The sequence below is a fragment of the Sardina pilchardus genome, chromosome 12 (assembly GCF_963854185.1).
Source record: "Sardina pilchardus chromosome 12, fSarPil1.1, whole genome shotgun sequence".
NCBI lineage: Eukaryota > Metazoa > Chordata > Actinopteri > Clupeiformes > Clupeidae > Sardina > Sardina pilchardus.
The window spans coordinates 12,486,699-12,509,581 of NC_085005.1; the positions used below are offsets into that span (position 1 = coordinate 12,486,699).

Sequence of the window (22,883 nt, forward strand, 5' to 3'; positions counted from 1 at the left end):
ACACAAATGAAAATGGTTGAAAATGTCTCTTCAGGTCTAAATAAATATAAAAAGTTTATATTTATACTGCAAATGTATTGCAAAATTGAAGCTATGTGATAACGTATCATCTGTTGTTCATTCATATGAATGAACAATTTGTAACGTCAATCATACAGTATTTGCATTAGAAAAAAAGAACACAACAGAGGTCCTCCTTGTCTGTTGCTCATATGAGTATTGTCTTGGGACTCTATAGTCTCTCTCTTTTAGTCCAGATTTTCAAGAAAAAAAGCCCTCTAGTGTTTTTCAACCTATTTGTTGGATTGAATAAAACAATATGTTCAAGCCACTGTCACTTATTTATTCATCAGTTTATTTTTAAATTAATTTATTTACTTGCGGTTACATCTTAAGGCGACAGCAGACTTCTCGTGGACGAATGGACTCATCACTCTCCTCTGGCAGGTCTAGCCCAGAGCATTCTGTGATGGCGGAGGGAGATCGCCACGCCAACGTGTTATGCAATAAGTCCACGGACAAACGTCATAACAGCTCGTGACTTTAGTCTCTGCACATTTTACAGGAGAAGATCCAAAGTTTGTTTGCTTGTGTGTGTGTGTGTGTGTGTGTGTGTGTGTGTGTGTGTGTGTGCTTGTCTGTCTGCCGATCTTGCTGTCTGTCTATACTGTATCTGAGAGCTTAGTTGAGTGTACGTGTAAGTGGTGGAGTTACAGAATTCTGGAGTTACCAAACACTCATTAAGACAGGAGTGTACTGTATGGTAATAGAGTAGGCTAGGGGTGACAAAGGTGTGCGTGTGTGTGTGTGTGGAGGGAGGGCAGTTTAAAAATAATACTAATAATAATTGTAATACATTTGTTTGCTACAAAGGCCTGTAGATCCCATACTTGAATTGATTACTGTATATTTGTCTCCAATTTCAGAATAACAGAACGGTCATACAGTAGAAACCACACTTCATGCCATAAAGCCAGTCAACAAATAGAGGGGTGACTATTATAACGCTGCTTTTAAGTGATGCAGCGAGAGCTAACAGAGATAAGCTGATTGGGGTTATTCAAACCAATTCTGGGCTCATTAAACAAAGACTTACATATTTCATGTCTTTGCCCTTGGATGACCCCGCAGAAGACCGTTGAGAGTTTTTCAGCGAGAAATTCATCTGGCAACCATCACAATTGCCTCGGAGAAAGAAAGAAAAAAAAAAAAAACAAGATCATCATTAATTTGTTTGTCTAAATTTTAGCACTGATCCCCACTCCCCACTCTTTACATGGCCATAAATTAAACACCTTCGTATTTCATGGCCAATAAAGCATTGTTAATGTCCCAGGGGTTTGGGGGAAAGAGGCCCCCTCTGACAGATTTACGAGCCAAAACAAAACAAAACCAAAAGAAAATCGGATGACCTCACTTTCGGTAGGAGCCAGACATCTCGCCGGTGTTTTACAGCCTTATATGGCCGTCTGGTCGACCTCAGATGACGGTGAAGAGCGGCGGACAGCAGCGCACGAGTCGTCTGGATCTGGCTTTTTTACGACTCCTGGCAGAAGCATCTCAGAGTCCAGTTCTAGGTAACCAAGGGAACACTCTGTGACATGCTCCCTCTGGCCCTCATCTGGTCCTGATCTGGACCAGTGGAGGTTCATATTCAGCAGCTGGAAGGGCAATTCTTCCATGACAAAATGTTCAAGCACATTACTGTTTTTTTTTTCTTTTGTAATTGCTAACATACTTTTGTCCAATCTGTCATGTTTTCAAAACTCTAAACACAATTAGCACAACATCTGGCTGTTATGGACCGTATCTTTAACTCAATTAATGTTGCTTTCATACCACACTGTCAATGAACACGTTTCCAGAATATTCATATTCTTTTCAAGGTTACCCACAACCAAAATTAGTTATCTCCCTCAACTTATTTTATGCCAAAGTAGAAAAAGTAACAATGAAAACATTTCTCAGCCTCTACTTTCGCAATGACAGCTGTTCAAAAACTACTGAAATTGTTGAGAGGTATTGAATGAACATGCTGGTTTACAGTTGCACAGTGAAATAGACCAACCATAGCTGATTTCTACCTCAACTGGAGACATAGCCTGATGTTGATGTTCTTTTACTGTAATTCCAAGCCATCAACAATGCTGTAAATCGATTGGATTGGATTGATTTTGTTCACAAGGGAGAGCAATATGGAAGTTGGACCCAGAAAATAAGAGAAAAGGACAGTCTGGAGGAGAGGAGTAAGAATGAAACGCAGTGGCCTGACTGCAGCGCCCATACCACACCAGGTCATTTGCTGGTTCCTTCCTGTCACTCTCTTCACTGTCCTAGTTCAAGTTCAAGTTCAAAGTTTATTGTCATGTACTCATAAAAAGCATTTATAAGTAATGAAATTCCTTGTGCTCAAGTGTCCATTCAACTGCAGAAATATTTTAAAATAAATAAATAAATAAATAAATAGATAAAGCACCAAGGGACACCCAGGAGCAACAGGGGCAAGGAAAAACTCCCTTGTTCAGGAAGAGACCATGGGCAGATTCACGGCTCAAGGGGCCAACTGGGGTCGTGCTAGTAGAGAGAGCATGTAAGTGTGTGTGTGTGTGTGTGTGTGTGTGTGTGTGTGTGTGTGTGTGTGTGTGTGTGAGTGAGTGTGTGAGTGTGTGTGGGCAAGGGAATCCTAACGGCAGGCATGTGTAATGTCTTGGGTGGAGTGGTGGTGGGACAGTTTTTAAAAAAAAGGGGGGGGGGGGTTAATAGTGGTGTCCTATTGGATTAAAGGCATAAAAAGTCCTATCCATGAATTCTAAATATAAATATTTTTGTGTTCAAAGGAGTGTAAGCACTGTTTAATGAGCAATTTCATGTTTTACTGCAGCATTTTTGACACTTGGTATCATTTTATACTGTTCATAAAGTAAAGAAGACTCATTCACTTTTCAACCGAAAATAAAGAGGTACTGTACAGTAACACCTAAAGAAACATTTCTTATTGTGCATTGTGTGCAGGGTCCTGATGAAACATGAAAAGTAATGCAGTGTTGGGAAAAACACTTTTTAACAATGATCAAAAAAAAAAAAAAAAAAACTGTAAGAGGGCATTAACCACCTGTTCCCCAGAAACTTTAATTCAGCAACATTTTAGTCTTATCGATCTATAAGATCTTATAGATATATAAGATCAAAACATTGCCAAATTAAGTTTTCTGGGAGCATTTAACAGTGTGCATTTCATTTTAGTCTTTAGCTAAGTTTTGATCGAGCACCTGTAAAACGTGTTGGATGTGCCTACCCTGCACTCTCCTTTTCCCGGAACCATCCGTGGTCCATGCACACACTGTGTTCTGGGTGAACGGAGATAATCATGGCATTAGGGGTTCCAATCCCTACCCCACCCCTTCTTCACACAGAAAGAGAGAGAGAGCGAGAGAGAGAGAAAGGGACAGAAAGAGAGAGAGAGAGATCATTAATGACGTCATAAAGGATTCTCACTCAGTTGGACTTCAGCTGTGGCATCTTGCTCCATCTACCCAGATAGCCAGTGATGTCGTCCCTACGGGCTCACATGCCCAGGCCAGCTATGTCCATACCAGGCCTCCCTCTCAAAGGGCACTCGCAGCTCTCTCTCTCACTCTCTCTCTCTCTCTCTCTCTCTCTCTCTCTCTCTTCTCTCTCGCTCTCTCTCCCTGGTCAGGAAATAACAGCTATTACACGCCAACCCAGACCGATTGTTGACACTTTCTCTCCAGGAGATGGAGAGCTGCCAATGTCATTACATGGTACACATTACCAGCCCTGAGCTCCGCTGGGGATACTGTGACATTGTGGGAGTGTGTGGCAGAGATAGAGACCGAGAGAAAGAGAAAGTGAATTTGAGTATCTGACCTGTGTGTATCTGAGGGTAAATATTTTTGACTGAAAGGTAGTATATGTGTGTGTATGTGTGTATGTGTGTGTGATGTGCGTGTGTGTGTGTGCGTGTGTGTGTGTGTGTGTGTGTGCACGTGCGTGCGTGTGTTGGCTTGTTGTGGACAGGCAGTTATGCCATTTTTTAAGAATCTACTGCAGCTCCCTCTCCCCATGGCTGTGCAGCTGGTGCTGACTACATGCTTTAGGGACAGACTGATTCCTTCACACACACACAAACACACACACACACACACACACATACACACACACACAAAAACACAAACACAAACACAATGCACATGCTGCCCTCATATGGTCCTTAACACACCCATGGGCAAAGTGTGAAAAAAGAAAAGCAAAATCTAGACAGTCATGAATCTTTAACTGATTCAGATCAGAGACAATAGGGTGGACATCTCAGGAGGAAGGATGGACAGCTTTACAACAGCCATGAGGCTTATTGTGTGTTTCTTTCTACAGTATATTTTTTACTTTTGTTACTTCCCTTCTTCCTTCCCTCTCTCCTCACCCTCTTCCTCTTCCTTCTCCTCTCAACACTTTTGTATGGGATTCTTTATTGGACAGAAAGCTGTTGGTTCCCAGCACCCACTGTAGGCCAAAAAATGTGTAAATAGGCGAAAGCAATTAAATTGATTACAGAGGCAAGGACAAACATGAATGAGTTTGGGAAGACGTATCTAGGCAACAGGCTCGACTGAGTTATGGGCCTTGGTTGGAGAGCGTGTAGACCACTCCAAGTGCTCAGGGGCACAGCTGAAGTGTGTCGGACACGCGTTTTCAAAATCAAAATCACTTTAATTCTTTCAAATGTGTTCATAATAATGTTTTCATAATTTTCGGTACCTAGGGTTCTCGTTGGATAATGGATTAAGAAAGACAGTGGAACAGCGTTGCCTGTCATTTTGGCCCATGATTCTAACTAAATTGTTTGTGTGCGCCATTGATAGAACACCTCAGGAATGTCCTTATATCATGTAGGAATTACATAAATCATAGCAATCCTACTCTTGAGACATGTTTCATGCATCTGCTAGTTTGAGGGTAAACCCATTAACTTGGACACTCACGAGTCATCTGCAGCCTCAGGCATGAGGTTTAGACCTGCAGAGCCATCTGCTATTTATGTACAGTATGCTGTCCATCTAGTCAAGGTCAGCAAGCAACATCTCTGATCATGGGACCCATGCATGCAGAGACCCACAGATGGATGATGAAGTTGTTCACAAGACCATTTTTGTCAGTTTTAGACCAACAATTTAGCGGTTAGCATCAAATCAGGTATCACTTGAAATATGACCTGATTGTTGTCCTGTTTGACAAGAAATTGTGTACTGTTTACATACTGTACATGATATAATAATACATTGACCGTTGGCATCGTCTTTAATCACTGTTCAAAATGGGAACGACAGTTCAAGAGCCTGTATGTGAGGCTTTTTTAGACTTTCCGATGTTAGACTCCAGCGTTAGCTCCCTGTTGTGTTAGCAGCACAGGTTTTTGGGTTCCGTGTGGCTGGTGGGCCATAGCGGTATCAGATGTTAACAGCCCCACCTGCTTCCCAGGCTGAGGGGACTCAGTCAGCCGAAGTGACAGGTGGCATCTGACACACGTCGGCACCTGTGCACCTTCTGTTTGCCCTTCATCGGAGCTGGCCTCCCCCTGCCACCCTGCCCCAACCAACCCCTGCCCGCCCTGTGCCCACTTACCCCGAAGCCCCGGGCAAATGTCTTGTCACTTGTGTCCTCTCTGTCATCGGATGTTCCCTGCACTGTAAAAAATGGCTGTGAAATTCACAGTTATTTACAGGAAATTTCACAGTAGCACTACTGTATATGCTTTTTACAGTAGAATGTTGTAAAATGTACAGTAACGCCCCTACAATTACAGTAGTCCAAGTGTTACTGTAGACATTACAGTAGTCAAAGCACTACTGTAAAACAAACACAGTATAGCCACTATAATACTGTAAATAGTAAAGTAAACTACTGTATTTTTTCTTTTCAACAATTGGCCAGTAAGTTACTGTAAATACTACTGAAATCACAGTATTTAATTGGTTTTCATTTTACAGTGAATGCATAAAATACTGTAAATGGAAATGCGGTACCTTTACTGTACAAAGTATTCACAGTAACTTGCTGGCAACAATTGGGCAGTAAGTTACTGTAAAACTACTGAAATCACAGTATTTAATTGGTTTTCATTTCACAGTGAATACATAAAATACTGTAAATGGAAATGCGGTACCTCTACTGTAAACTACAATTACAGTAGTAAGTGTTACCGTAGAAATTACAGTAGTCAAAACACTACTGTAAACAAATCACAATAGCCACTAGTAGCCTATAGCTAGCCTACTGTAAATAGTTAAGTAGCCTACTGTGTTTTCCCTTTTTAATCTTATCTTTCTTTTAACTCATAATGACATACCAGAGACGGTTGAGAAAGTCAATTTGATGTCAAGAATTAAGGCTTTGATCACACTATTGAGCAAGCATAACACATTTCAGCCTAATAATTTTCCACGATTGTTTTTAACGGCTGCTTATCGCCTCTTTATACGCGCATGCGCACACGCAGTAATTCCCATCCCCCACCCCTGACTTTTCAACTCCAGCCAGAGTGACTTCACTTCAACCATCAACCGTCACTTTTCAATCATGAATCTGACTGCAATCTTCATATTCAAGGTAAGAATTGCAGTACTTTTGTATGCCAATTGAAAACGGGAATTTATTAGAAATGTATTGTTTTCACAATGAAATGTTAACCAAAGCCATTATTGTCATGTTAGAATCAGCATAGCACATCGATAGCTAGAACTAGCGAGCTAACGTCGCTAGCGTTAGCGATATTAGCTGTTAATGTTAACTTTTCCAGTAACTAACTTAACCATCATGTGGGATTTTTCGAATGATAGTCAATATCATATCTAGCAATAATTCAGTCTGATATGTCGTTATGAATGTAGAGTTTTAGTTTGAATGAAATATCAGACGCAAGTAGCTTAGCTTAAAGTGGCTGTTACCATGCAGGCTGAAGGCTGAAGTTAGCTAGCAGACAGACACAGGTGAAAGTTGTTAACGTTAGCACCTAGTTAGTAACATTACTTTGCGAACTCCATGGGGCATGGGTAGTTAACATTAAACTTAATAGTGTTGATGCATAATATGTAGTGTTGCTATAACTGGAAAGAGGACCAGTAAAACAAATTAATGAAGTAGGCTGATGTGTAAGTTATCTCACCCCTAATTTAGGAACTGTAGTTTTGCATAGTCATGCTCATAGATCCGTCATATAGTGGATGTGAAAGGGGAGCATTTGGGGAATTTCAATTACCAGAATTATCATGCCGATAAGTAAAGGGATCTTTAGTTTGTGAAGGGTAGTGTTTGGCTAAATGGTATTCATTTTGTAGCCTTTATTTGCCCAATGTTTGGTGACTTACATTGAGGCATGTGTTTATTAAAGATGCATGTGAGTGTAGTAGTGCTTCAGTGATGGTCTTTTCATGTTCTGTGTGTTTTGCAATGTATTAATTAATGTAAGCCTCTTTCTGTTCCCTCTGTTAGGTGGTGTGAGGACTGCTGCCCTGAGAACGTTGTGTCAGAGACACTTAAGGGGCATTCACATACGTCGCTACTCGCACATCGCTCCTCGCTTCGGTTAACTGTCAATCATCTCTATTCTACATTCTGATTTGGTACTCGCTTCACTCGCTTCACTCGCATCGCTGGAAGTTAAAATTATTTTAACTTTGTACCCGCCCACATCGCATCGCTAGTCCTCGCATCGCCTGTCTTGGCCACATTCAGCTAGAACACATTCACTTTACATTGACAGTTCTCGCTCAGAGATGGGCGAGTAGCGACGTATGTGAATGCAGCTTTAGGCTGTGTGCATTTTGGAATGTTCCAAATGTGTGTCACTTCCATAAGGAAGAAGTACCAAGCCTGCAAGTGAGTTCACTCACCAAATAGAGACACACGCATATAGTCAGGGGGCCAATTCTGAAAAGGGCTTCCGTTAAGACTTTTGCGGACATGTTTTGGTACAAGCGGTCAACCTATTTTTTTAGTTAGAAGACACCCATAGGTAAGATATTATGGTGGTTGTCAAGCAAACATTTTTTTTTTTTTGACTTGTGCAAGCAATTTCAGGCCAACTTTTTGGTTTCTTGCTCAACATGACATGCCAACGATAAATGTTGAATATCTCCACAACCACAAGGACCATATAGATAAAAATGGTATGGAATGAAAGCTAACACTCGTGGGATGTCTGCTGAAGTGTCAGAATTAACATTTTGTACAGTATAAGAGACAACAGACCTAGAACATGAAAAAAACAATCTCCGCCTAAAGAGAACCAGTTTTCAAAGTGAATATCAGATTGGAAACATAACATAGCATTCCAAAACCTCTATCAATCAGTACCCCTATCTATGGGAATGAGACAAGCCAAGTTTAAAGCTTGTAGGGAGAGACAGTGCACTGCTGCACATGTTGTAATACTTTAATGTTATGGCGAAAATGTAGAACTGTAGATGGTGGTCTATGGTGCTATTTGACTTCATTAATGTACCAGGTTGTGACAAATTATGTTTAATGGACATATCACTATAGTTATCAATTCTACCCAAACATAACTGCTCTCTCAGTTCTTTAGGATTAGAGGTTAGTAACTAGTTAGTAGTAATAACTTTGTAATAGTCGTATGGCAAAGGTATTTTTCCCCATCCAAGCAGTGCTGCTCGGGTATAGGCAGCCAACAGAAGAAAGCACATGAAGGATGGCATGCTTTTCCCCCAGCTTTTAACCACAGAGCCTGTACAGGTCAGGTGCTTGGAGCTGACGATATGTGGATGTGAGGAAAGTGGAAGTCAGTGCAGTACCAGGCAGTGTCGATGTCCCTGACCAGGACTCAGACTGAGCACATGGACATGGTCCCTGGGTACCTTCTGTTGGCTGCCTACCTGAGCACCACTGCTTGGCTGCACTGTAAAACCCGGGAAGTTAACTTAAGTGTAAATAAGTCATTCAGCTGAGTTATTTCTATGTGTGTAGTTTGTGTTGGGATAACTTTAAGGAGTCAAGTAAACTACTGTATACTCATTTTATTCACCTAATTTCAACTTGAGTAAAATACAGTCATGGCTGAAAGTGTTGGCACCCATGTTAAAGTTGACTAAAAAGAGGAATATAAAATCATCTTTTGGAAATTGATCTTAGTGGCTTAAGTAATAGAAAAAGTAAAGTAGAAAATATCCAACCTTTAAGGACACCAACTTTCTATGTGAATGAATAATGTATCATAAACAAATAAAAGTATTGGCACCCCTATGTAACCCTATGGGAATGTAACACAAAGGGTTAACATAGGGGCAGGCAGATTTTTAAAGGCCACTTATTTCATGTATCCAGGATACTATGCATCCTGATAAAGTTCCCTTGACCTTTGGAACTAAAATAGCCCCACATCATCACACACCCTTCACCATAGAGCAGTGGTCGGCAATAGGCGGCCCGCGGGCCAAATGCGGCCCGCAAGCAAAAAACATCTGGCCCGCGAGATCTTTTGAACCAGAGAATGAAAAAAAAAAAAAACCTTTTTAAAAATCGGACTGCCAGTCTCAAACTTGCTCTTTATTTTGAAACGTAACTTTCCAGAACAGAAGAATTTCAATCAATCTAAATGCTTAGATATTTGTTTCATCTGAATACGAGTGAAGAAGCACGCAGCGAGGTGCAGCGTGAACGCACAACATGCAAAAACAAATGAAGTCGACAGTGCTGGTTCTCAAATTCCAAGCTAGTCCCTAGAACACATGTTGTCATTCAAACAACGGACATAGGCTTATGGTGATAATTAAAACACGACTTCTTTTAAACAGGCCGGACATCAAACAGGCAATTTACGCACATAGAATTGTGAAAAGTAAAACACGAGTTTCAAACATTAATAGCGTGCGTGTTATTTAGGAACGCAACCTTTAAATTAGCATGCTTAGTTTCGTGGTGCCGCTGTAGGCTACTCTTTGCATGCAGAGAAACCCTCGTTAGTAGTTACAGATCAGGCATGTGGGCTTTGCATTAATACAATTAGGGAGGATGAAGGCATAGTTCTCTGTCCATTCATCATTAAATATCCTGTTTTCGCTGTTAACTTTTCTCTTCAGATTTTTTCATAGTGCCATTTTTTGACAGCTAAAAGCAACGTGTGGAAATGTTTTTCTGGTGTTTTTTATTAAAGACACAGGCATATAATAGCGCCCCCAATGACCAGTCGACAAATTTAACCTACATCAGCCTGCTTGAATGTCTCTGCTCTGTCATTTCAAGAGCGTCTATCATTTTTACCTCCTCCGTTATTAATTAATTAAATTAGCCATTGTTTTGGTTGTGAACTTGTGGCCCGCTATGTAATGGCTCGGAAAATATCTGGCCCGAGGCCAAACTTAATTGCCGACCCCTGCCATAGAGATTGGCATGGTGTTTTGTTCAGTTGGCCTATTAGCTGGTTTGATTTGCATTGAGCTCAATGAGCATCAAACAGGCTAATAGGCTAACTGAACAAAACTGAACAAAACACCATGCCAATCTCTAGGTATGGTGAAGGGTGTGTGATGATGTGGGGCAATTTTAGTTCTAAAGACCAATGGAACTTTATCAGGATGCATAGTATCCTGGATCCATGAAATAAGTGGCCTTTAAAAATAAAAATCTGCCTGCCTCTATGGGAGTTGAGAACATAGGGTTAACATAGGGGTGCCAATACGTATGACCCCAGTCTTTTAAGGAAGAACATTTATTTATTCATGATACATTAGTCATTGCATGGGGTGCCAACACTTTCAGCCATGACTGTATATGCCACTCATTTCAATTAAGGCAAGAAGTATATTCACAATAAGAAGTGGCTGACCACACATTACATTTCCCAGAATGTCACTGTCCATAGTATTCTTAACACAGTATCACATATTAATCTTGACTGAAATTGAATCTTAAATGCAATAGTTAAACTATATTTACGGCTATACTATAGCTGTTATGTTATTGTGTTATTTACATTGACACCACACACCATCAAGCAGATGACTATCCACAACAGACTTGGCCTGTGGGCTGATTTTAAAATCTTAGATCATGTGTAATGCTTCTGACAGACGTAATGATAATCTGAAGATACAGTATATCATGATGGCCAGTACTGCCATGGTGATAAATATTATGTTTCACAATTACCCTCATTCTGCAGTAATCCTATTCATTTAATAGAAATTTAAACCTATAAAAAAAAATCCTGAAATCTTTACTCCTGAAGCTCATATCCTGCCCATAAGAGGGGTAATATAGTTACTCAATGTAAACATGCATAATGTGTCTGTATCTCCCCAAGAGACAATACAGACAGGCAAATAGGAGGCTCAATCACACCATTGGGATACTCAACTTTGTGACACTTTCAAGTGACTATAGGTCAAAGTCAAATTGGGAAATGCAATCAACTTTGCATTAGGCCAAGAAAAAGTGAACTTCATAATGTTCTTTATATTTTGAGAATGGGCTTCTCCTTAATGGTATATCTGACCATATTCTGAAAATCATCAACACAATATTTTTGCCCATCACCTGGTAAACAGTAAGAAGCCACAACTAGAATGCATTTCCCGGTGGGAAAGTGCGAAGTGTGCTTGCTCCGACGCGCCGCGAAAGCGCTCCGGCAGGAGACGCGACCGCTCGCCCTCAGGTCAAAACGCTAAAGTTTGGCCAAGACGCAAAGCTGCTTCGAGTTTGGCGGCGTTACCCTCGATTGCCAAATTCTTACACTGACGTGACGGGTTGCCTAGGTTCATCAGTGGTATGTCCCAGAGCACCTCCAATGTAAAAATGTGGATGTCATCCCAAAGATGTAAAGAGATATGAGACAAAATGCATTTTTGCTAATTGCGACGCCCCCTAGTGGCCAAATTACACCAAATTTACTAAGGCTACTTTGGATTGTGTCCAAAATCGTCCCACCAAATATGGTCTTGACACCTCAAAGCGTTTCCGAGATTTGACCTCACTTCCTGTTTGGAGGCTTCGCCATCGAATTTGATTGGCTGCCATGGGCGAATGCTTTGATGTATGGAAATGAAATGTACACCTCTAAGGTCTGTAGACCTTGTGTTGAATTATGTATGAGTTGTTCACGTGTAGCCAGCATGAAACACGTAACCAGTGAAAGAAGGAAGGAGCCTAAGGAACTAGGCATGTTTCTAGAACAAATACGAGTAATGTTAGGAGTATTGCAGGAACATCTGCTGTTTACTCACTGTTGAGTAAGTTGCAATGTGTTATAGCCTCAAATTGATGGTAGAATAAATAGGACGACTCACCTGTTCAAATGGTGTAATAGGATCAAATTTGGTGTTGATATGTCAAAGCAACCAGGCTGTTACTGGTTAACGTGTCTGAATATGAAATAGGGATGGCGAAAACTACAAATTTTCTTGACCGACCACCGAGGCTCATTAGCCGGTTGAAACCGGTTAACCGGTTCGTTTAAAATAAATTATGCTATTTGAAATAACAGCCACGCAATTTCCCAACTCTCATCTCTCTGTCCCCCGCTCATAGGCTACACACAGCCCCGGCGCCGCCCTTTCACTCACGTCACTTTTTTAAATCCCCTACAGCGCCAGTTTAGTTTGAGGAAGTGCTAACAATAATAACGAAAGATGATCATTACCTTATCTGTTACCATTGATGACCCTTCCTGAAATGTAGATGTAATGTCTTTCCAAATCTAAGCCCATCTTATGCGGAAAGTTGCCTAGACTGCAACACGATAAAACCAATGGATAAAACAGCGCACTTCCAGATTGCAAAAGACGCACCGGCCACCGCTGTGACCTCGTGCCAAATGTTTTTATTGGTTTATTACGTAGCCTAGCCTACAAGCAGGCGAGTTATGAAAAATTGAGTGTGAGGGATAATTTGTTAACTTCACGAAAAAAAGATCTTCTTGGAATGAGATGGCTAGCTGTAGTAACGTTTAGTCCACTGTCTTTAGGCTAATTTAAAGATGCCTCTCTTTTTTTTTTGTTAACCGACTAGCGACAACTTTGGTCGGTTAACGTGGATACGGTCAACCATCGGTCAAACAGTCACCGGTTAACATCCCTAATATGAAATCGATTTTGGATTGGTTGCATGTGATAAAAGCTATGCCATTTCCTGTCCATATTCAGATTCAGAAATACTGTACACCGGCAACAAGGCACACACACACACACACACACACACACACACACAGACACACACACACACACACACACACACACACATATACATATATATATATGTATATACTGTATGAGCAATTCCATGCAAAACTGTCAAGTCCATAACCCCACACAGCATCAAACTATGATGTGGATGATGATTTCTTAAAAGTTTACCATTTCGCTCTTCTTGTTTGTACAACATATTCAATGACATTGTTAACTTAATCATTTGCATTATATAAATGTAACCTATTTTTCCACCCTTATGTCTCAACATATAGGCTACTATACACATAGTCACATTCATAAACATAAACAGGATCCTAGGTTCTCAATTTGCTGGACTCACTGTCTACCATAAAGTTAAAGAATAGTAATAACAGAAGAAAAGGTAAGAAGATGTTGATAGCGTGATTAACTGTGTGGTGCCTCCACTGAAGAATGTCTTTACCACTGCCCTGGTGGAAATATGCAAATCCTCAGAAATGTCAAGTGACTACTGTTACTTCTAACTGCTTTAATATAGCTTATCCTAAATGAAATACTATGCAATGCAAGCATCACAAAACATTTATTTTATCCTTTGTTTTTAACTCTTAGAATTCAGTTCAGTAGGCTATGACATAATAAAATGAAAGTACAAAAACAGGTTTTAAAACCCCTTTTTAAAAGTTCAACCTATCACTTTCAATGAAATCTCAATTAAGGATTACGTAGTTACATTGCATGTAAATGCAATGTACTGTTATCCCTGTTCTTCTTATTATCGTTATAATTATTATTCTGCTTCCGACCAAAATCAACTATCAAAGGCTCTAAAACCACTGAGCCGTTTGACGTCATTCAAGCACTCCTACACAGGACTTGTAACGGAGATTTGTTCTATGTATTTTTCAAATGTGTGAACTGTATACTTTTTGAGATATTTACGATAAAAGAAATTAAAATTCCCATAGAGTTTACATTGAGACCCTTTGGCGGCAAAGATTAATTGTTACGTCAGTGCGCAGCTGTCAGTAATCAAGGATCTCTGATCCAAAGCCATGCCACCGCCGATGCGCTGAACCAGGCTACGTGAATGTTACGTTACGTCTACTCATTAAGCTGTAACAGCTGCAGCTGCTGTAAACCAGGACGTTATCGTCTTGTCTCTTAGGCTACTCCTTACTTGATTTGTTTATATCGTTACAGTAGCCTAACCGGTTTGCTCTCGGTAACGTTATCAACAGCTAAAGACAATCTAACCTAACGTCAACGTAAACACTGTATTTAGTTAACGACAACCAAACTTGCTCCAGGCTAACGTTTAACGTCGGGGTAGGCTGCAAGGCGAACAGGGCTTACACAAGGGCTTTTAGCCATCTCTACAGAGCAGCGTTTTAAGTGAAGTCCAACCTGATAGACAGGCCTACTAGTTGATTTAGGTTCAAGCCTTCTCACAGTCGCTTATTCCTATTAGGACAATCACACTCACACACCTGGAAACGGTTTCGAAGAACATACTAGCTCATCCTGTAATATGTGTAGTCTACATAAATTATCCTAGTAAGCTAACGTTACATTTGCTAGATACCCTACCTGTTGCTGCATCATCGTTGATTGGCGTTGTTTGAGATTGTATTCCGTACAGTATTCCAATGGTGTCAGCCTAGGCCTACTTTTAACCTGCATTAGTGTAGATATGAAGGCTATGTAAGCTATCCTACCAGTCGTTTCACTGTAGGCTACTTAGTCAGCTCTTGCAACTTGAAGTTGGCAACTTCATTTCAGTCTTTTAAATTCTAATAAATGAAGAGTTATTTTCCAAAATAGCCTATATCCACAATTTTGATGCATTTTCATAAATCACTTTTTAAATGTGACTTTCCAACTTGGAATTGTAATTGTTATTTATCTATTCTTCAGTTTAGCCTAGTTGTCTTTTTAACTATAGGCCTAATATGTTTTACACAGCTAGCAACCTTTTTGCATTTACATGCAATGGTAATTCCTTCCATGGAATTACATTTTCTAGTTTTAGATAGTAACTGTGTGGTAATAATTCACCTATACCACCCATAGCCTAAATTAATTAAATGTTTACTATGAACAATCGTTAAATGAAACACACAGTAATACTTTCTATAACACTTTGTGTTGGATGTAATTCATTGAACCTAGAATTGTTAACTGCTATACAATAAGTGGGCCAAACTTCACAGTTTAAGTCTCCACACATAAGCTTGCCTACTGAGTCTAAAAACATAGCTCCCACTTTCCTTAGCTGGAGGGGAATTCTGAGATTTCTCCCTAAAGCAGAAACTATTATTTTTACCTAATTATTATTACTATTATTATTGGGAAGGTTATAGGTTTGCACTGATTCAGGTAGGGTAGTGGCACTATACTGGATGGTATATCGGTTAGAATATAGGACGGAGAAGAGATGGGGTTTAACTTTGTATTGTTCCAGCAGAGACATTCAGGATTCCATACATACAGAGAAATATAGGTAGATGGCTATTTATAGATAATATATCTGCAGCATACAGATATGCATTGAATACTAAGCTCATTAAACTGAATTGTAAGCCAGGACACACATACAGCAATGGCAACGCTAACCCCTTCAAGAAAGAAAAGAAACCTTTTTGTTCGTGACTACAGTTATTATGTGGTCAATAACGCCATCTAGTGGCGTAAACGGTACTGTGTAATAGCGTTAACTCGCACAGCACAGGTACAAACTTCCTCCAGTCGGAGATTGTTAATGAGGGCTATCTTTTACTGTCTATGGGGCTAAAGGACTGTATGGATTGATTGATTGTGTTGCTTGGATGGCGTCAGTTAGAACCAAAGATCATACAGCGCTAGAATCTTTGGTTAGAATACTGGTTGTGAAGCAGTAGTTTCTCCTTAGTTTCTTTATTGAGTTTTCTTCCACCATACAACAGCATGAATAAACTTATAATGTATAGTGGTCTGTAAAGAACCAAATAAACTGTCATTAATATGGTCACTAAATAAACTGTATCGCTATCTCTCATTCTATAAGCTCAACTTCTCACACAAGTAACACAGGCTTCCTTCATTTCAAACCCTTAATGCTAATGCTCCGTTTAGCATGCTAAGTCCTTGCATATCAACGTGAAAGATACATCCCACTCCCAATACACATGACCGAAGGTTACGGTCACTTACTTTTGTTGTCATACACGCACACAACTTCAACTTAAGGTAATTGGCAGTAAACTCACTCAAAACTAACGTCATGAACTTCACCAACACTGTGGTGTACTACTAGATAACGTCTCTAATGAACTAGCATGAGGCTGCACGAGAGGGCGTCACTAGGCAACAACACCTCAACAGAAGAAGAGTACAGAGATGCAAGACTAGTCTACGTCCTTACAGTAGAAACGCTAAACAGTAGATTCTTAAGATAAACACATGAAGTATTATAATTTCAGAGAACACTTACAGTATATTACTTCATGGAAATCATGTCAAGAGCAAGTTTAAGTGTATTAGCAAACCTCTTGCATACCAGTGTGAATTAACGATGTATGTATCAAACTTACTTTTTGTCAATGATCGCATCTCTGAATGTAAAGGGCTGGATTACTCAGGATAACTGCAGGAATTGTCTAAGGGTAAATTAATTATCTATGTTTTTTGTGCACAGCCGTCTGCTCATCATCACAACAGAAAACGAAACTTAAAATCCTCAGACAGGGCGACCGCTGTACTTCCGGTATTTCGCCGAATTTTGGAGTGAAGTTTACCCAGAATGCTCAGGTCAATACAAATCATCCAAAACACACCGTTAGTATGAAACATCGTGTGATTGTCGAGTATATATACCAAATGAACACATTCAATGCCTAACAGCGCGTAAGTCCGTACTTGTCCCTCGGGGCCATGGCATTGCTTAGATATACCAGTCTCAGGATGAGACACCTCGATGCGGACCATCCTAGAATTGCACCCACATTGTACCGTTGCGGACAATCCATGTCATCCAAAGACCAATTGAACAGTGGAAGTCAACTACCATTCCATAATGAAGGTATGAAAATACATGGAATGACTCCATAGTGCTGTGAGAATTACACCAATATGTTTTACAAGAATGGCCTCGATTTGATTTTTTTAAAAAATATCAACATTGTATCTTAAATCACTCTGAAATGTCATTTCTGCATGACCTAAGCAATTTAAGATGAGCTATTCTGCTTAATAGTATACATTCGCCAACACACACGTTTTTGCTAATTATAGAGCCATCGACAGACCGAATAACACCAAATTTATTGAGGGTGCTTTGGATGGGGTCTCAAGTCATCCCACCAAATATGGCTTTCATACGTCACAGTATTTCCAAGATAGGCACACTTCCTGTTTGGCGGCTTCGCTTGCTGAATTTAATTGGTTGTCACAGGCGAACGCTTGGACGTATGAAGGCGAAATCAAGGCGGTTGATCCGCCTTGGTCTGTAGATCACGCGTGCCAAGTTTCATGACGATCGGAGGAACTATGCGGCCAGAGTTGCTTTACTTTGACTTTGGACAAAATTCAAAATGGTGGAAAATCCATCATGGCGGAAAATGACGTCACATAGTGCGTTGGAATCAGCTGAGTCAGAGGATTCCAACGGTATAAGTTTTATCAAAATCGGCCATACGGATCAAACGTTACGGGCATGAACGCATTTTCCAACTTTGACCAGTTGGTGGCGCTAGAGCGTGAGAGTGGCGAGCATGAAACCTGGTCGCGTCAATCAGGGTAGTCTCCTCTATCAGCGTACCAAATTTCATGACTTTATGTCTTACGGTTTGGGCTACAGGTGGACAAATGTGTGGGCATCAGCGCTCAAAAATCACTTTTCCATTCATTCCTATGGGAAAAAATCGACCGGAAAAACTGGAATAACGGGAGAACGACAAGGCGTATCAAAAAGCTGTATACAAGCCACCATCCTCGCATCAGGACCGACGCGTGAGAGGTGGAACGGCGTCTCTAGCTCTAAATCCCTAGGACAAGATAGGGAGACAAAAGTTTGACTTAAGATAAATAATAAGTAGTATATGAAACGCACGGAGAACAATAGTGTGCTTTTGCAAGCACACTAATTAACAGCTAAGAGAACAAATACTTATTAGAAAATCAAAGAAGCATTTACCCATAATCCATAGAAAATGATAGCTCACACATTGAGTACATTGCATTTTTTCGTGTGTAGGCCTACATAATTCGTACTTGTCATGATAATTCACTCAAGTTGTTATTAGGTGAATACAATTAGTGTAGTTTACTTGACTCCTTTAAGTTATCCCAACACAAAATGCAATACATACTGTACAATATACTAATAACTCCAGTTGAATGACTTATTTACACTCAAATTAAATGAGTTGCCAAACTCAAATGTCAAGGCATCCGGTTTACTCAAATAATTTCAGATAAGTTAGTTTCCCAGGCTTTACAGTACTCAAATAATTTGAGTTCAGTTAACTTCCGGGGTTTTACAGGGGGAAAACATACCTTTGCCATACGACTATAACAAAGTTGTTATTGCTAACTAGTTACTATGCCCTAACCCTAAAGAAGTGAGAGAGCAGTTATGTTTGGATTGAATGAATAACTATAGTAATATGTCCATTGAATATAATTTGTGTCACAACCTGGTATATTAATGAAGTTAAATAGCACTATACACCACCATCTACAGTTCTACATTTTCACTGTAACATTTAAATATTATAACTTGTGCAGCATTGCATGTCTCTCCCTACAAGCTTTTAACTTCGTCTTCACAACCACCCCGATATCTTACCTATTTGTGTCTTCTAACAAAAAAGAAAATAGGGTGACACTGACAGCTTGAACCAAAACATGTCTGCAAAAGTCTTTACGGAAGCCCTTTTCAGAATTGGCCCCCTGACACAACAGTGGCCCTTGTGGTGTGATACTCTTGTGGTATTTATTGATCATTATTTTTTAATGATCATGCTTGCACACAAGTTGGATTATATTGCACATTTGCCCAAGATTACAGTAGGTAACATGGAAGAAAAAGGAAGCACTTTGGGGGAAAAATCCGCTTTTTCCATTTTTAAGAATATAGTGTTAAAATGGACAAAATAACATTTTCTAAGCTGACAACCTGTCTAGAACTCATGTTGAGGGGTTAAATATCAATACTGGATAGGTTGTATGCTTGTACCAAAAAGTGTCCGACAAAGTTTTAATATCAGTTTTGGCCCCCTGACTAATATAGCATTTAATATGTGTGCATGTACTGTATTTGTGTCTGTAACTGTTTAGTTTATCCCCTCCTTTCATGTGTCTGTTATGACTTTGTGGGCTCAACTGTCAACAACTGTCCAGGGCAAAGTCGGTCTACCCTGATGGCACTACCTGATGGCACTACCCTGATGATGTCTGTTAGCCATGGCTGCTGCCCTCAACATGGTGTAAGTGTTTGTGTTTTATTTATGTTCATAAATAAACTGATATCAAGAAGTAACATAGATGGTGACAAGGGTGGCAAGGGTGCCTCATGGCAAGGTAATTATCATTTCTATTTCTACATCTGATTGCCTTGCTTATTTTTTAAAGCTATGATTTGTTTTGTATGGCAATTGCTGTTTATTAACAAATTATATGGCAATTGCTGTTTATTATTTTTAGGAGCCATCCAGAAGTCCCAGCCTGGAGCCAGAGGCTGCTATTGCAAGTCAGATGGGAGATGGCCTACAGTATGTTAGGCATCAGAAAAGTGGTGTACGCATGAAGGCAGAGTTGCCGCAGGCAATTATGAGATTAGGTATGATATCACATAGACATACTTCTGTTCAGAAGTGTAGGGTCACTTCGAAATGTCCCCTTAAAAAAAAAAAAAAAAAACATTGGACATATCAAAGTGAACTCCCAAACTTTGCTATGGTGGTGTATTGTACCATTACTTCTATCTATTGCACCTGACTAGTGTCGGTTTGCTTTTATTTGTCACACAACCGGAGTAGTTTGCATTAATTACTGTATATTCATGAACGGGGTCAATTGTAATGTATGCTTTCTTTCTCTTTTTCAGACACTTGACATTTACTGCCAAAGGTACCATCAGAGCACCTCTCCCTACCCTGCAGGATATCTATACCAGAAGAGTACAACAACGGCCCAAAAGTATTTCAAAAGACATTTCACGCTCTGACCACGAACTGTTTAAACCACTGAGGTCAAGCAGACGTCTCTGTTCCCACGTGGCAGACTGAGGGAACACCCACAAAACAGACTGGGGATGAGTTTCTTTACTCCGCATCCTGTACACACACAACTCCTTATACTACATTACATAGACTTGCCAGTTGCCATACTGCACTTACACACACTGCGCTTTTAACCCCCTTATCTGTGTCAAATCAGATAAGGTTGTGGTTGTGTTCAAACCATGTCTACTGTTGTCTGTCAACATCCACTTCAGTCATACATTTGAAATGTCTTAAATAAATAACAAAAGTTAAAATTGTTTTATTGTCTGCAGTTAACTGAAATATTTTGGAATATGAGTTATTCTATTAATGATTGCTAATGTAAGTTCAATTGAATTCACAGTATTTAACTGACCTAGCTTCTACAGGGAAACAACCAATACTGTAAATACAACTAAAAAAAAAAAAAATCTTAATTTAAAATCAATTGTTTTTCACTTTACAGCGAATACATAAAATACTGTAAATGAAAATGCGGGACCTTTACTGTAAAAAGTATTCACAGTAACTTACTGGCAACAATTGGCCAGTAAGTTACCGTAAATGGAAATACAGTCGCATTACTGTAAATGGAAATACAGCACCTTTACTGTAAAAGGTTTTCACAGTAACTTACTGGCAACAATTGGCCAGTAAGTTACTGTAAATGGAAATACAGTGCCTTAACTGTAAAAGGTATTCACAGTAACTTACTGGCAACAATTGGCCAGTAAGTTACTGTAAATGGAAATACAGCACCTTTACTGTAAAAGGTTTTCACAGTAACTTACTGGCAACAATTGGCCAGTAAGTTACTGTAAATACGACTGAAATCACAGTATTTAATTGTTTTTCATTTTACAGTGAATATATAAATACTGTAAATGGAAATACAGTACCTTTACTGTAAAAGGTATTCACAGTAACTTACTGGCCAATTGTTGCCAGTAAGTTACTGTAAATTTTACAGTAAATTTTTTACAGTGTGGCTCCTATTTGCCCTGGAGTTCTACCTGGGAATAAATAAGGGATAGAGTGATGCAGAGGAGGCTGGAGAGGAGATCAGAGATTAGAGAGGTGGCCCAGGGCTGGTCTGACGTTGTGGCTGGGCCAGTCGAGATGTGTGAAGCTACCAAACACGCTGCTGGCCACTCATGATTCTTTTAGCACACACAGATGTTGAAGGTCTTTGGGTTCATGGCCCTGATGTAACCAGTTGCCTCTTTTTTTTAATCCTGGCTGTGCATGCTTTCTCTGTGGCTGCAGCAATCTGACTGCAAGACCAGTTCAAAGCCCTCATACAGACTTTTTTTGAGACAGTACACCCAAGTCGTTATTGAAGAACATAATTACATACAGAGAGAAAGACAGACAAATACTGTAGATTAAGTAAAACAGTGATAATGTTACCAGGCTGGCACTTGTGGAAATGGTAGAGTAGGCTACTGTGAAGTTTACTTCATCATTCGGGATTACTGTGGTCTCCCTTCGACAGTCTGTTTGATGACAGTGCTTTCTGAAAAATGAATGTGACTGAGGAGGGATTTACATGCTTACACGCTGAAGTTACTCAGGGTGTCTCAGGGTGTTTTCAGGCCAACTACATATTTAATGATATTCTTCCCCATTCCCCTACTCCCCCGCCCCTTCCATCTCTATCACCCCCCCCCCCCTCCCCTCTGTCTGTCTGTCTGTCTGTCTGTCTGTCTGTCTGTCTGTCTGTCTGTCTGTCTCTCTCTCTCTCACACACACTCACACACACACACACACACACACACACACACACACACACACACACACACACAAAGTCAGTCAGTCAGTAATAAACAAAAACGTCGTTGAATTTTGTGCATTCGCATCACTATTTGTACGGGCTAATTCAGAAAATGTGTACATCAGACATAGATGGAAGAGTGAGTGCATAGTGGCGTTGACCTCTGATCTGACGTCAGCAGAGCAACAGCACCTGGCTGTAAGGAGCTCTGACAGACAAGAAAGATGGCGTGCTGGCTTAGAATGCAGGGAGTAGAGATGATGCCACAAACAAGTTGACAAAAAAATATATGTCCCATAATTAAACCCTCAAACCACAAAACAGATGTGTAAAGGTCTGAAATGTCAGCTGTTTGCTTAAAAATTCAGATTCAAATGTGTTAAGCCTCAAAGTAGTAAAAACTTACCCAGACAGCTTATTTCCATCCGAGAAACATTGCCAAAGTGCAGCCTTTTTTAAGTCAACAAGATGCAGAGGAAATAATCCATGCCTTACACCAATGCACTTTTAACTGGTCTCTTTAACTGGACTTTTAACTACCTAGAAGAGAGAGCACATCATCCCTGTGTTAGCTGAACACACTGGATCCTTGTTTCCTATAGAATTGATTTACAAATCTTTAAATGTCGGAGCACCTATGAGCTTTTAAGAACCTCAACAAAGTAGGTA

At 40.0% G+C, this 22,883-nt stretch overlaps 1 long non-coding RNA gene across 1 annotated transcript; it reads left to right on the top strand.

Annotated features, from left to right (window-relative positions):
- The first annotated feature begins 19,133 nt into the window (after positions 1-19,133).
- Positions 19,134-20,718, top strand: LOC134098241 (uncharacterized). Its single transcript, XR_009941024.1, has 3 exons — positions 19,134-19,663; positions 19,881-20,016; positions 20,284-20,718. It is a non-coding gene; the product is annotated as an uncharacterized LOC134098241 (long non-coding RNA).
- Positions 20,719-22,883: the final 2,165 nt, after the last annotated feature.